Source organism: Heterodontus francisci, chromosome 1 (genome assembly GCF_036365525.1).
Source record: "Heterodontus francisci isolate sHetFra1 chromosome 1, sHetFra1.hap1, whole genome shotgun sequence".
Taxonomy (NCBI): domain Eukaryota; kingdom Metazoa; phylum Chordata; class Chondrichthyes; order Heterodontiformes; family Heterodontidae; genus Heterodontus; species Heterodontus francisci.
Window position 1 is genome coordinate 285,710,196 of NC_090371.1, and position 13,788 is coordinate 285,723,983.

At 43.8% G+C, this 13,788-nt stretch overlaps 1 protein-coding gene across 6 annotated transcripts in view; it reads right to left on the minus strand.

Annotated features, from left to right (window-relative positions):
• LOC137377532 (sodium/hydrogen exchanger 9B2-like) overlaps nt 1-13,788 on the minus strand; it is a 208,668-nt gene that overhangs the window by 110,839 nt on the left and 84,041 nt on the right. Inside the window, exons 2-3 of one of the 6 annotated variants that reach the window (XM_068047245.1) lie at nt 10,420-10,579; nt 3,365-3,450 (exon numbers count right to left, since the gene is read on the minus strand). The exons of 3 other annotated variants lie outside the window; for them this stretch is intronic. The gene's annotated coding sequence lies outside the window, so the exon portion shown is untranslated. The remainder of the gene's footprint in view (nt 1-3,364; nt 3,451-10,419; nt 10,580-13,788) is intronic. 2 more of the 6 variants (XM_068047274.1, XM_068047264.1) reach the window with 2 other exon arrangements.

Consider the following 13,788-nt stretch of genomic DNA (forward strand, 5'->3'; position numbering starts at 1 on the left):
GCAGATCATGTACACCCTCCTGTCTGCATTCAGCCTGAACTGTGTGAAAGCCTTCAATCTAGCACCCAAGGTTTCTATGGTAGATTTCTGAACATCCATGGCAGAAGCCAAGACTTTCCTTAGGACCTCTGTTGTTGGATTCACCACTGCACATTGGCCTGGAGTTGTCACACACTCCAGGGCACTCGGTGGTGCTGCAAATGCATCCACCGCGTTTCCATAGATATAGGTAGTGGACTCCTCCAATTGACGTGATCCGCTGCACATTCTTGGAGACCCAGTGTTTGCACATATATTTGAGTTAGAGTCATAGAGAGATACAGCACTGAAACAGGCCCTTCGACCCACTGAGTCTGTGCCGACCATCAACCACCCATTTATACTAATTCTACATTAATCCCATGTCCCCTACCACATCCCCACCTTCCCTCAATTCTCCTACCACCTACCTACACCAGGGGCAATTTACAATGGCCAATTTACCTATCAATCTGCAAGTCTTTGGCTGTGGGAGGAAACTGGAGCACCCAGCGGAAACCCACGCGGCCACAGGGAGAACTTGCAAACTCTGCACAAGCAGTATCCAGAACCGAAACTGGGTCGCTGGAGCTGTGAGGCTGCGGTGCTAACCACTGCGCCACGTACCTTTTAAAAGCAGGATCCATGAGATGTGTGTCCCAAGGTACTTCAAGCAGTGGGATAACATGTACTTGCATAACATCAAGATCCATTTCCCTAGACATCCACAAAACATGAAGGTAAAGACGTGTCTCAAGGCTCAGACAGGCAGTTGTGAAGGAATATCTCAGAGAAACTTGACAGTCGCCTGTGCACGCTGAAAATGGACACTCACTGCATCGAGGATGACTGGGTGACCTTCAGGGGTACAGGGTACTCCACTGCTCCAGAAGTCCTTGGCACTACACCTCATAAGCATCAAGATTGGTTTAATAAAAATAATGAGGCGAGCCAGATACTACTGGAGGAGAAACATCGCCTCTGCAGGGTTTGCCTCAATGACAAGTCATCACCATCCAACTATGATGCCTACCAAAACATCCGTAGGACTGTCTAGTACAAGCTCAGAGAGATGCAAGACACTTAGCTGAATCAGAAAGCAGATGAACGACAGTCATATGCTGACCACAAAGAGTCACAGTGTCATTTATGGCACAGAAAAGAGGCCATCTGGCACATCGACTCCATGCCAGCTCTCCACGGAGCTAAAAAACTGGAAGAAATTCTATGATGTTCTGAAATCTGCCCACAGGCCCCAGTCTATTGGCTCATCACCAATCTTTGTTGCCAATGGGTCGACACTGCTCACAGAAAAAGCCCAAATTCTAGAAAGATAGGCAGAGCACTTTAACCACATCGTTATTCGGCCTTCATTCATCAATGAAGAAGCAATCACAGGCTGCCAGAGGATGCCATCAACTGTTCTCTTGTTAATCCTCCCATACTGTTAGAAATGACAAAAGCCATCAAACTCCTGTATAGTAGCAAAACTCCAGGAGCTGATGCTCCCAGCTGAGGTCTACAAGGCTGGAGGTCAATGACTGGTTAAGAGGCTCACTGAACTCCTTCAGTTTAAGTGGGAGCAAGGAAACACCCGCAAGAATACAAAGATGCCCCCATCGTCCACCTGTACAAGCAGACAGAAACTCACCAATCTTGCGACAATCAGAGGAATCTCACCATCGCCAGCAAAATCTTCACCAGAATCCTTCTGAATCACTTATAATATCTCAACCAGGATCTGTTACCAGAGAGTCAATGTGGTTTCACAGCAGGTTGAGGAACCACTGATATGCAGTTAGACAGCTCCAGGAGAAACGCCAAGAACAGAACAAGGACCTCTACACCACGTTTGTTGACTTGACCAAGGCCTTTGATAGTCAGTTGTGAGGGCCTTTGGAAGGTAATGGAGAAATTCAGCTGCCCTGAGAAATTTATCGCAATGGTTCAACAGTTCTATGTTGGCTTGCTTGTGTGTGTGCTGGATGTTGATGAGTCTTCTGACCCATTCCCAGTCACTAATGGAGTTAAGCAGGGCTGTGTGCTTGCACCAACCCTCTTCAGCATGTTTTCTCAGCCATGCTCTTCGATGCCTTCCCTGATGGTGATCCTGGCCATCGAAATCAGATATTGTATGGACGCGAAGCTACTCAATCTGAGAAGACTCGGGGCAAAATCCAAGGTCACCAAGGACATATTTGCAATTTCCCGTTTGATGATGACTGTGCACTAGTTGCTGGTTCAGAGCTGAACATGCAATGTAGCATGGACTTGTTCTCCATTGCACGTGACAACTTCGACCATACAATCAGCACAAAGAAAACTGAGGTAATGTACCAGCCTGCTCAAGGAAAGCCCCATCTCGAGCCCAAGGTTTCAGTCCATGACCAGAACCTGTCAGCAGCGGATAAGTTCACTTATCTAAGCAGTACACTCTCTCAAGCTGTCCAGAATGACGACGAGACACATGCAAGAATTGACAAAGCAAGTGTAGCCTTCGGAAGACTTCAAACATCTGTTTGGGAACGAAGACGAGTAATCTTGCCTACCAAACTAAAAGTTTATAGAGCAATCGTCCTGCCCACACTGCTCTACACATGAGAGACTTGGATTTTGTACCAACACCATGCCAAGAAGCTCAACCACTTTCATTTGAGCTGCCTTTGGAGGCTTCTGAAGATCAAATGGGCAGTACAAAATACCAGACACTGAGGTGCTCACCCAAGTTGGCATTTTAAGCATCTACACTACATTGAGACAGTCACAACTGAGTAAGGCTGGTCATGTAGCCAGAATGCCTGACACTCGCTTACCAAACGAATGTTCTATGCAGAGCTCGAGTCTGTGGTGCACTCTCATGGCGGTCAAAGGAAGCACTACAAGGACACTATGAAGGCTTTACTTAGGAGTTTTAATATCGACCCCGAATCCTGGGAGAAGCTCGCCCAGGACTGCTGCATCTGGTGCAACCAAATAAAATATGGTGTGGCCTCCTTCAAAAACAAGTGCATATCAGAGGCAGGGAGAAAACGCAAGGAGAGGAAATTCTGAGCCAGCAGCTCATCCAAAACTCAGTCATCTGTGGTATCCTGCCTGATTTGCAGCAGGACCTTCCTGACGCACATCGGCGTTAGCAGTCACCCAGTTACCCATCAGAACCCTACCAAACACCCAAAACCAAATTAACATGTCCTGACCCCTCATTCCGCAAAGTCTTTCTCATCTTCCACCCCAGCTCCAGCTCCTCCTGTTCACTCATCCACTGTGCATCATTCTACAAACCCTTCCTTTGGCTCTCCGTCTATTGCCCCTCAGGTGAATGGCTTGGCAGGGAGAGGGTGATTACCATGCATGCGATAAAGTGCTGGCAAGCTAGAAACATAGGTTTTGGTAGCTGTGGTCCCTCTTCTGCTCCTTCTTGATGTGCCACATCTAGGAAAGGAGAATAAAATGGTTAGATTGGGTTGTTGAGGAACAGAGTTCACATGTGTGCTCCATGATCTAGTACACAAATGCGGGGTGTAACTGGAGAAGATATGAAAACAAAATGTCACGGAAAACTTGTAGGTGACACTCGCTCTAACCCACAGCAGTAGGGAGATCATAATGGGGGCGCTGACAGGTGCATGAACCAAGAAACACATACATAAGGGTTTCAGGGGGTTGCACACATACAAGACTGCGAGTGAAGGAACACTTGCAGACAATGGCTGGGGGTATAAAAGACCCACACTACTTCCTGAGCATTAATGGTAAACTGAAGCAGTTTAATAGTATGGGGGATATTTTTGTTTTAAATTTGATCTTGGGATGTCACTGATGCTGCAAAGCTATAACAAGTATCCATTCCTAGCTCCCCAAGAAGGTGGCAGTAATTAAAAGTGAAGCAGTCAGGTTTTCACAACAACCCAGCAGCTTGAATGGTAATTTTTGCCACCTCTTGCCAGTTCAATACCATAACCATTACACCACTGTTGTACTTTTTGCAGTGCAGTTTTGGAAAATGTAGCTGGCTCCTCTTACCTTACCTGGTAAAATCATTAAACTTCTTACATCAAGTTGTTGTGCATATGGTTATTGAGTTGACTCTGAATGTCCTAGCATCCCCTTCCATTGGGCTTGAGCACTTCCTTTTGAGATATTCAACATTCAGTCCCAAACAGGGTCACCTTATTCTGCCTTTCCTTAGCCAGCAGCACTTCAACTACTACCTCTGAGCACCTCTTTGCCCTTCAGCAGAAGCATGACATTGTGTAATTTAACTCTTGCTGACAACCACAATATTGGTTAACAGTACCTCACCTCATCAAGTATCACACCTCATTCCATGACAATATGAAAAGCACAATTCAGCATAGCGGTGCCTCATCAGACCCTTTTCCTATCCTGAGTGGCGTGAAACAGGACTGTGTTCTAGCACCTACACTGTTTGGGATCTTCTCACTGCTGCTCTCACATGCGTTCAAGTCTTCAGAAGAAGGAATTTTCCTCCACACAAGATCAGGGGGCAGGTTGTTCAACCTTGCCCATCTAAGAGCGAAGTCCAAAGTACGGAAAGTCCTCATCAGGGAACTCCTCTTTGCTGATGATGCTGCATTAACATCTCACACAGAAGAGTGTCTGCAGAGACTCATCGACAGGATTGCGGCTGCCCGCAACACATTTAGCCCAACCATCAACCTCAAGAAAACAAACATCATGGGACAGGACGTCAGAAATGCTCCATCCATCAATATCAGCGACCACGCTCTGGAAGTGGTTCAAGAGTTCACCTACCTAGGCTCAACTATCACCAGTAATCTGTCTCTTGATGCAGAAATCAACAAGCGCATGGGAAAGGCATCCGCTGCTATGTCCAGACTAGCCAAGAGGGTGTGAGAAAATGGCGCACTGACACGGAACACAAAAGTCCGAGTGTATCAAGCCTGTGTCCTCAGTACCTTGCTCTATGGCAGCGAGGCCTGGACAACATATGTCAGCCAAGAGGGACGTCTCAATTCATTCCATCTTCGCTGCCTCCGGAGAATCCTTGGCATCAGGTGGCAGGACCGTATCTCCAACACAGAAGTCCTCGAGGCAGCCAACATCCCCAGCATATACACCCTACTGAGCCAGCGGAGCTGGAGATAGCTTGGCCATGTGAGCCGCATGGAAGATGGCAGGATCCCCAAGGACACTTTGTACAGCGAGCTCATCACTGGTATCAGACCCACCAGTCTCTGCTTTAAAGATGTCTGCAAACGCGACATGAAGTCCTGTGACATTGACTACAAGTCATGGGAGTCAGTTGCCAGTGATCACCAGAGCTGATGGACAGCCATAAAGGCGGGGCTAAAGAGTGGCGAGTCGAAGACACTTAGCAGTTGGCAGGAAAAAAGACAAGCGCAAGGAGAGAGCCAACTGTGTAACAGCCCTGACAACCAATTTTATCTGCAGTGCCTATGGAACAGTCTGTCACTCTAGAATTGGCCTTTATAGCCACTCCAGGCACTGCTCCACAAACCACTGACCACCTCTAGGTGCTTACCCATTGTCTCTCGAGACAAGGAGGCCAAAGAAGAAGACCTGGCCTTTAAACTGCTACAGATGCTTGAACCCAGCAGCAATGCACTATGTCTCACTCCTTAATGAGTGAGCTTCTAACGATGTTAACAATGTGGGGAAATTGCCCAGAATATTCTAATCAAGTTGCCCCCAGAAGCTTGAGTGGTGTCAACACTAATACAATTTGACAGACGGTACTCCTGCCCTTTCATTTCCAACAGTGTTAATTTATCACAAAGGAAAATCTAGGCTCTTGTCTTCTAGGTTTTTTGTATTCTGGATAAACTAAATACAGGACCACTATCTGTACATATGCTATAATCAGGTCCAAGTACCTATCTCTCACACCAGTTGTGCCCTCTCTGCTACACATTCTAAATTACCTTTAATCAACCAGTTCTTCTGGGCCACTTAAAAATCTTGAGGATTGGAGGGAGGGGGGGGGGGGGGGGGGGGGTGTTGAGGGGCATCTGAGTGTGAAGAATAACTTAAAAAAAAAGTTACTATGGTGTTGGCTTCTCTTTTGCTACCAGACACTGGAAAAGGCTCCAGACAGGGCTCTTTAGATTTTGAGGTCTATTGCAGGCATAAGCCAAAGGCAAGCTTCAATGTAGTTACAAGAATAAATCTGATATTGTGGTTATACTGATGAAGAAACTCCGTGACTGACTCGATGGCAGGACAAAATTCCAAAAGACAAAACTTGTGACAATCAACAATTTACCTGAGGATCCAATCAAAATTGTCCATAACAGCACACCAGAATGCCTGTATCATTAGGATTCATCAGTTCTAGACATTTTGAAGAAGTTGGAGAGAACTTGGCAGCTTCTCATATCTTTTTTGAATCTGTCCTATGGTTCTATTGAATGGAATACCGGTATGTAAGTCAACCAAGAATGTGACTTAAATTAGAATAGATCTTAACCTCCTAAATAGTTTTCTGAGTCTTCCTGCAAAAGTTCCTTAGCTAATTCTATGTATTAATTCAGTATATTCCTGAATTTGTATTTTGCACTATTCTACTGGAAACACATTAAAAAGTTTAAAATACTTTTCCATATATTGCATACTTGAGTGTTGGTTCCTTTTCAATGAAAGATAGTACTTTTTACAGGCAAGAGTAATGAATTCACCATTAGTTTTTATTTCTCCAATTCAGAAAATACAAGGAAATTACATTGTAATGTCCTTGTCTACTGACTTGTCTACTGAATTAGCTGCCTTCTCTAAAAATGTTGCATAAAATTCTCAAGCAATTTTCAGCTATCTACTGATTAGTTTTTGTCCAAAATGTTTTGACTTGCATCATTCTGGCTTCTCTCATTGCCTTCTCATTTTGGAGTATATTTCATTTGGTTTAAGAGCCCAGTAAATATTTAATTATTTCAATGACTTCACAATATTTGTTATGAAATTGTCAATAATCTCATTCTCATATTGCTTGATGAAAGTTTTATTGCATTCAATGGAAAGCATTTAAAGCAATTTGGGAAGTACCACTGTCAACTCACCTCTTTATCCTCCATCAACATTAAGCAGATAGTGAAGATTATATACACACTAACCCTGATCAAACATGCTTTGTGAATCAGTAATGATCACTATATTCGCTACAACAGGGGAGGCGGTGGCATAGTGGTAATGTCACTGGACTAGTAATACAGAGCCCAGGCTAATGCTTTGGGGACATGAGTTTGAATCCAGCCACAGGAGATGGCGAAATTGGAATTAAAAGCTAGTGTAAAGGTGACCATGAAACCATGATCAATTGTTGTAAAAATCCATCTGCCTACATGTGACTCCAGACCCACAGCAATGTGGTTGACTCTTAACTGTCCTCTGAAATGGCCTAGCAAGCCACTCAGTTCAAGGGCAATTAAATGCTGGCCTAGCCAGCGACACCCACATCCCACAAACGAATAAAAAAAATGTTTGAATCACAATTTAAAGCTGCAAGTCTGTAGAAGGTATGTGAAGAGGGGATTTTGTCATTCTCTAGAATCTGAGATATATCTGCTATACACTGTGTCATATGATAATTGACATCAAGTTGTAATTAGGGCAAATAAGTAGAGTTTTGTTTTTTATGCCTGTGGGAAAATTATCAAGACCAGGAGTTTTTGCGCTAATAGCCTGTCAAATTTCTTCTAACTTACAATTACAATATCAGTCTTTCCACTTCCTCGACTCAATAAGGGCAAGCAATCTAAATAGTCCAGCATCACCATCTAGGAGGCTCAATTCAGTTCAGAATAGGATCAAGGGAAATAGTCTTGAGATCTGGTTAATAGCCTGTAGACCTATTAAGTAAATGGCAGCTCAAAAAGTGTTAGAATGGTGCCTAGGCCTGAGCATACTCCCAAGTAAGCATAAATGCTATTTGCAGCAACTTTAATTGTCTGATAAGAAACTAAAAAACATCAAACAAAACGGGCAGGTGTTAACATGATTGATAAAAAGGAAATAACAAACACAAACACCTTAAAACAGCAAGCACACCAACATTCAGTCATAAATTTATGTCCGGATGTATGCACATAATAGATTGACAGCAGCTGCATTTTTGTTCATTTTGAAGATATACTGTAATACAGTTTTTTAATGTCTGCTGCACAAAAATAGGAGGATGAGATCTGATCAGCTACTCTATGGGGAAAAAATGTGATACATCCTCAGCCTGCAAGTGCCTAAGTGGCTGCCTAATCAAATCAGAAACTCAATTAATTGGCAAGAGTAAACTGGACATCAGAACTTTTTCCACTGTAAGTGGAGGCAGCTCATGTAATGTCAGAAGTGGTAGCACATTAAAAGCGATGGTGAATATAGAACTGAGTGCTTCATGCCCTGCTCACTGTACACCCTCAGCTTTATTTAAATCCTTTCTCTATTTTAGCATTTGAGAGAAAATCACTCAGTAGCTGATGGGATCTAATGCAAAATGTATTTTTCCCCTGCACATCTTTTGCCTCCAACTACAAAAGTGGGGCAGGGAGGAAACAGCCTACAAAGCTACTGGGTGATTATCTTACTGTGGATCTAATATTGCATGGACATATTCCAACAATTCCATAGTAGAGATTTTTGTTTAAAATAATTATTGAATAAACTGTACAGCCTCATTAAAACACATTTTTGGTTTAAAAGTAATTGTACCATTTATGCATCTGAGAAATCTTAATGTCACTAAGACCCAGAAATTCAAGCATGCCCAAAAATAAATACACAGCGGGGGTGGGAAATTAACTCATATAAATGATATTGGGCCTCGGGACTCATTATCATTGAATAAGAAAGCCATGGACACCTAGTGAGTGTCCCCAGGAAGCTCATCAGAGATGCATACTCAAACAATGGGCCCTACAACACCAGAAGTGGTCCTCAGGGAGTCTTCAAAAAGGAATTGGGAAGGTGGGGTGGTGACGATTGGGTTGGGAGCAAAGTAGTTGGGGGTTGCTAGTGGCCAGGACATAGCACTGGCCAGGAGGGATGTGCGGTTTTCTCCCATCAGCCATCAAGTCTAATTGCACTGTACCTTTTAACGTTCCTCTTTCAAGCAGCAATCCAATTTGCTTTTAAAAGGATTTATGAGCTTGCTTCAACCATGGCTGTGTAAGAATTCTGATCAGCCTCAGTGTGAAGACAATTAAGATGTCTTAATTCTTTGTGTATCTGTGCCCTCATGGCAATCTCACTGGCCACTGGAAACAATGGGCTGAATTTTATTCTCTACCCATGGCTGGTTTGGAGGTGGGGAGAGCATAAAATAGGATGGGATAGTGGGCGGGGGGAGGGGACCCTGCCACCTTCCCGCCTTTGCCAAAATTAAGTCCGCCCTGCCGGCAATTGAGACCCTTAACTGGGCAATTAAGGGCCACATCCCGCCACCACAATTCGCCTCTTCTGTGGGACGCCCACGAAACCTAGTGCCAATTAGGCGCTTAAATGAACAGCGGCGGTCCTTTGATGGGATCAAGGATCCTGGCAACAGAAGTCCTGCCCTCGGAGAGCTGTCAGCCAATCGGAGGCCAGCAGCTCTTTCACTGAGCTGCGCCACTGCAGCGGTCGTGGCTGCTGCCAGTGGAGCACCAACCCGAGGCGCAGGAGCGGCACTGGAACCAGGCCACAGGTAGTTCAGGGCATCGAGACCCCTGTCGCCAGCATTTTTATTCGTTTGTGGGATGTGGGCATCGCTGGCTAGGCAAGCATTTATTGCCCATCCCTAATTGCCTTGAACTGAGTGGCTTCATTTCAGAGGGCATTTTAAGAGTCAACCACATTGCTGTGGGTCTAGAGTTACATGTCGGCCAGACCAGGTCAGCAGATTTCCTTCCCTAAAGGATATTAGTGAACCAGATAGTTCATGGTCACCATTAGACTATCTTTCTAATCCCAAATTGAATTCAAATTTCACCATCTGCCATGGTGGGATTCAAACCCACGTCCCCAGAGCACTGGTCTTGGCCTTTGGATTATTAGTTCAGTGACATTACCACTACGCCACTGCCTCCCCATCATAAAAAGCATAAAACCCCAGCCAAAGTTTCTGCTTATCTGTTACAACCCTTCAAAATCTTGAAACTCTCAAACATTTCATCCCATGACCTTTTCAGCTCCAGTGGATAAAAAGCTCCCACTTCTCAAGTCTCTCTTCATATCTGTAATCCATCGTCCTTGGCAACACTCTACTTAATTTATATTGCACTTTCTATTCATCTTTTAAAATTGAAAATTATACTCATTACAATAAAAATATTCATTGTTTTTCTATCTTTCCTACAATGGAGTGTCCAGAACTGTACACAATACTCCAAATGCAGCCTTAAGTCTTCTACAAATTTCCTCCCTATCCCTCACCTTCCAGTGCTGCTGCCTCCTTCTTGGTTGGTGGTACTTAGCTTTGTTCCTCAGACAAAGTGCTGTTCACAAAGTGATTTTCCTTTCCTGCATATGCTGATAGCTCACTCTTCATCCCTTCCTTTCAATTCAAACTTTTGCCACTGAAAATCCATGTGCCCTGATTGGTTAAGCAAGAGAAAAATCCAAATGAAAGGCAACATCGGAACAAGTTTCACTGAACCATATCAAAGCAGCTCATGGAGGGATGCTGAAATATAGGTCATAAGCTATTTTTAAGATTTCCAATTTTTAGTTTTCTAATGTTCAGAGGTCTAAAAACACCCATGTATTTTTCAAATTTCGACAATGTAAAATTTCCCATGCTAGCTATTATGTCTCACCATAATCAAAGTGAAAACACTTAATTTGTTGCAGTGAAATTTCACACATCCATCACTGCATTTCAGCGAAATCTCAATAACAGTCTTTTTTCTAGCATTCATTAAATGCCTGGGCAATTAATGTTTTAGTTCAGAGATTATTTCAATTCCGCACAATGTGTATAATATTGCAACTATCACTAAAATCAAACATCAACAGCCACGGGCATTGATGATTTCTAGAAAATATGACTTATCACAGGCTAAATCAGGAAAAAGCTGGCATTGGCTGAGGTACCACATAAAAAAGCAAAGAAAAAAGATTCCATTTAATACTTTAAAAAAATGTATTTACCTCTCCACTCCGGGAGACAATGACTCAAGCTTGCTACAGATCTTCAAATTGATGTAATCCTTTGATGTCTCACTCAACTGATCGCTCTTCACAAGAGAGCCTGAACAGTAAATGCAGGAGGCTATTCAATCATTACAACCGTCAATGCCAAATCCAACCCTATCATGGTACTTACCTACCTGTATCAACATTAACTGTAAAAACGAATGGATTACAGAAATTCTGCCTATGTTTCCACCAGGGCCATCTCCATGGTTGGCCTGTGTGGCCAAGCCCACCCAATTTGTACCCAGGTCCAAATCTGAGCCTGTATGACTGCCATACAGATAAATGCAGAAGCAACAGAGGAGTGTAGTGTAGCCTTGATTCCCCCAGATTGGCAGCCAGCCATGAGAACAAGCAAAGTCCAGCCTCAAAACTATGCTATGAAAGAGGTCGACTACCAGAAAAAGCAATCAGACTAAAGTAGGAAACTAACAACCCGAGCATATGTGCAGTAATTGGGGGGTACGTATGACAAATATATAACAGGTGGCCAACGTAATACCGCCCCTTCTGCTTTGCTGCCCGAGACAAATTTCAAGCCCATAGAATTTTTATGAACAGGGCACACAGCCCAAATAACACCAATCCACTTTCCCAGACCAATACAAAAGACCTGTTTGTCTCCTCACCATGTCCTTCAATCCATTCTCTCTCCAAAAACACTTCCAATTGGCTCTTGGACCCATCTGTACTGTCAGCTTTAATGGGCTTCACTGGTAATTTGTTGCATAACTTAATTACTTTACAGGTGAAAAAGTTCTGCCTCAATCCTAACCTTCAACCTCTGTACCCTGGAATTTGAATCCTTCACCATAACAAGTAATGGATCAATGTTGTCAACCTTTAATTAAATCACCTTGATTAACCTTTTTAAGAAAAACAGTCCAAGCTCCTTATTTTCATCAATTTAAAATTCCAGTTCCCCAGAATCAGTCATAGAGAGATACAGCACTGAAACAGACCCTTTGGCCCACCGAGTCTGTGCCGACCATCAACCACCCATTTATACTACTCCTACATTAATCTCATATTCCTACCACATCCCCACCATTCTCCTACCACCTACCTACACTAGGGGCAATTTACAACAGCCAATTTACCTATCAACCTGCAAATCTTTGGCTGTGGGAGGAAACCAGAGCACCCGGCGGAAACCCACGTGGTCACAGGGAGAACTTGCAAACTCCGCACAGGCAGTAACCAGAACTGAACCTGGGTCGCTGGAGCTGTGAGGCTACAGTGCTAACCATTGCACAAATCATCTTTGTTGCTCCCATCTGTGATCTCCCAAGGGTAATAAAGGTGTAATTTCTACATTGTTTAATTTATTAAATTGGGTTCATTTTCCAAACAGCATTGGTAATTTTAATCTGCTTCCATCTTTCAACCAAAAACTGCATTTTTATGTTTTGTTTTTCCTAGCCTGTCTGCATCCTTTGTCAAATGGATCACATCATCCTCCCCCTACACCTCTCTTCCACTGTCTAGCTGGGTAGGACAGCCTTCGCCTGGTTCCATTCTTGTATATCCAGTTGTGCCCGGAGAATCATCTGCAATGGCTTCTCTTCCCGTCCCAAAACCATTACTTCTGGTGTTGCCCCAAGAATCTATCCTTGGCCTACTCCTATTTCTCATCTACATGTTGTCCCTCAGACACATCATCCGAAAACACGTCAGGTTCCACATGTATGAACAACATTCAGCTTTACCTCACCACCAGTTCTCCCAACCTCTCCACCGCCTCTAACTTGTCACGCTGCTTGGCCAACATTCAATATTGGATGAGCAAACATTTTCTCCAACTAAATATTAGGAAGACCGAAGCCTTTGCCTTCAGTCCCTGCCAATAACTCCATCCCTCTCCCTGGTCACTGTCTGAGGTTGTAACAAACCATTTGCAATCTAGTGTCCTATTTGCCCTAATGAACTTCTGACCACATATTCTCTCCATCACCAAGATTGCCTCCATAACATTGCCCATCTCCACCCCTGCCTTAGCTCATCCTTGCCTTTGTTACTTCCAGACTTGACTATTCCAATGCTCTCATGGCTAGCCTCCCATCTTCCACCCTCCAAAAACTTGAACTCATCCAAATGTCTGCTGCCCATATTCTAACTCGTATCGTCCTGCTCACCCATCAGGTCTGTGCTCACCGACCTCCAGTAACTCCCAGTTTGGCAAAGCCTCAATTTTAAAATTCTCATCCTTGTTTTCAAATCCATCCGTGGCCTCATCCCCTCTTTATCTCTAATCTCTGGCAACCCTACATTGCTCCCAGATCTCTGCACTCTTCCAATTCTGATCTCTTGCGCATCTCCAATTTCAAATGCTCCACCATTCCTTCAGCTAGCTGGGTTCTTGATTGCGGAATTCCTTCCCTCTGCCCCTGCACCTCCCTACCTTGGTCCTCAAGGTTAGAACATTCTTTAAAACCTACCTTTGTCCAAGCTTTTGGTCACCTGTCCTAATATGTCCTTATGCGGCTTGGTATCAAATTTTATTTGATAATACTCCTGTCAGGCACATCACAGAATTACTGAATATTTTACTTTAAAGGCGCTATACAATGCAAATTGTTGCTGCATGTTGTAAGTGTAATAAATAAC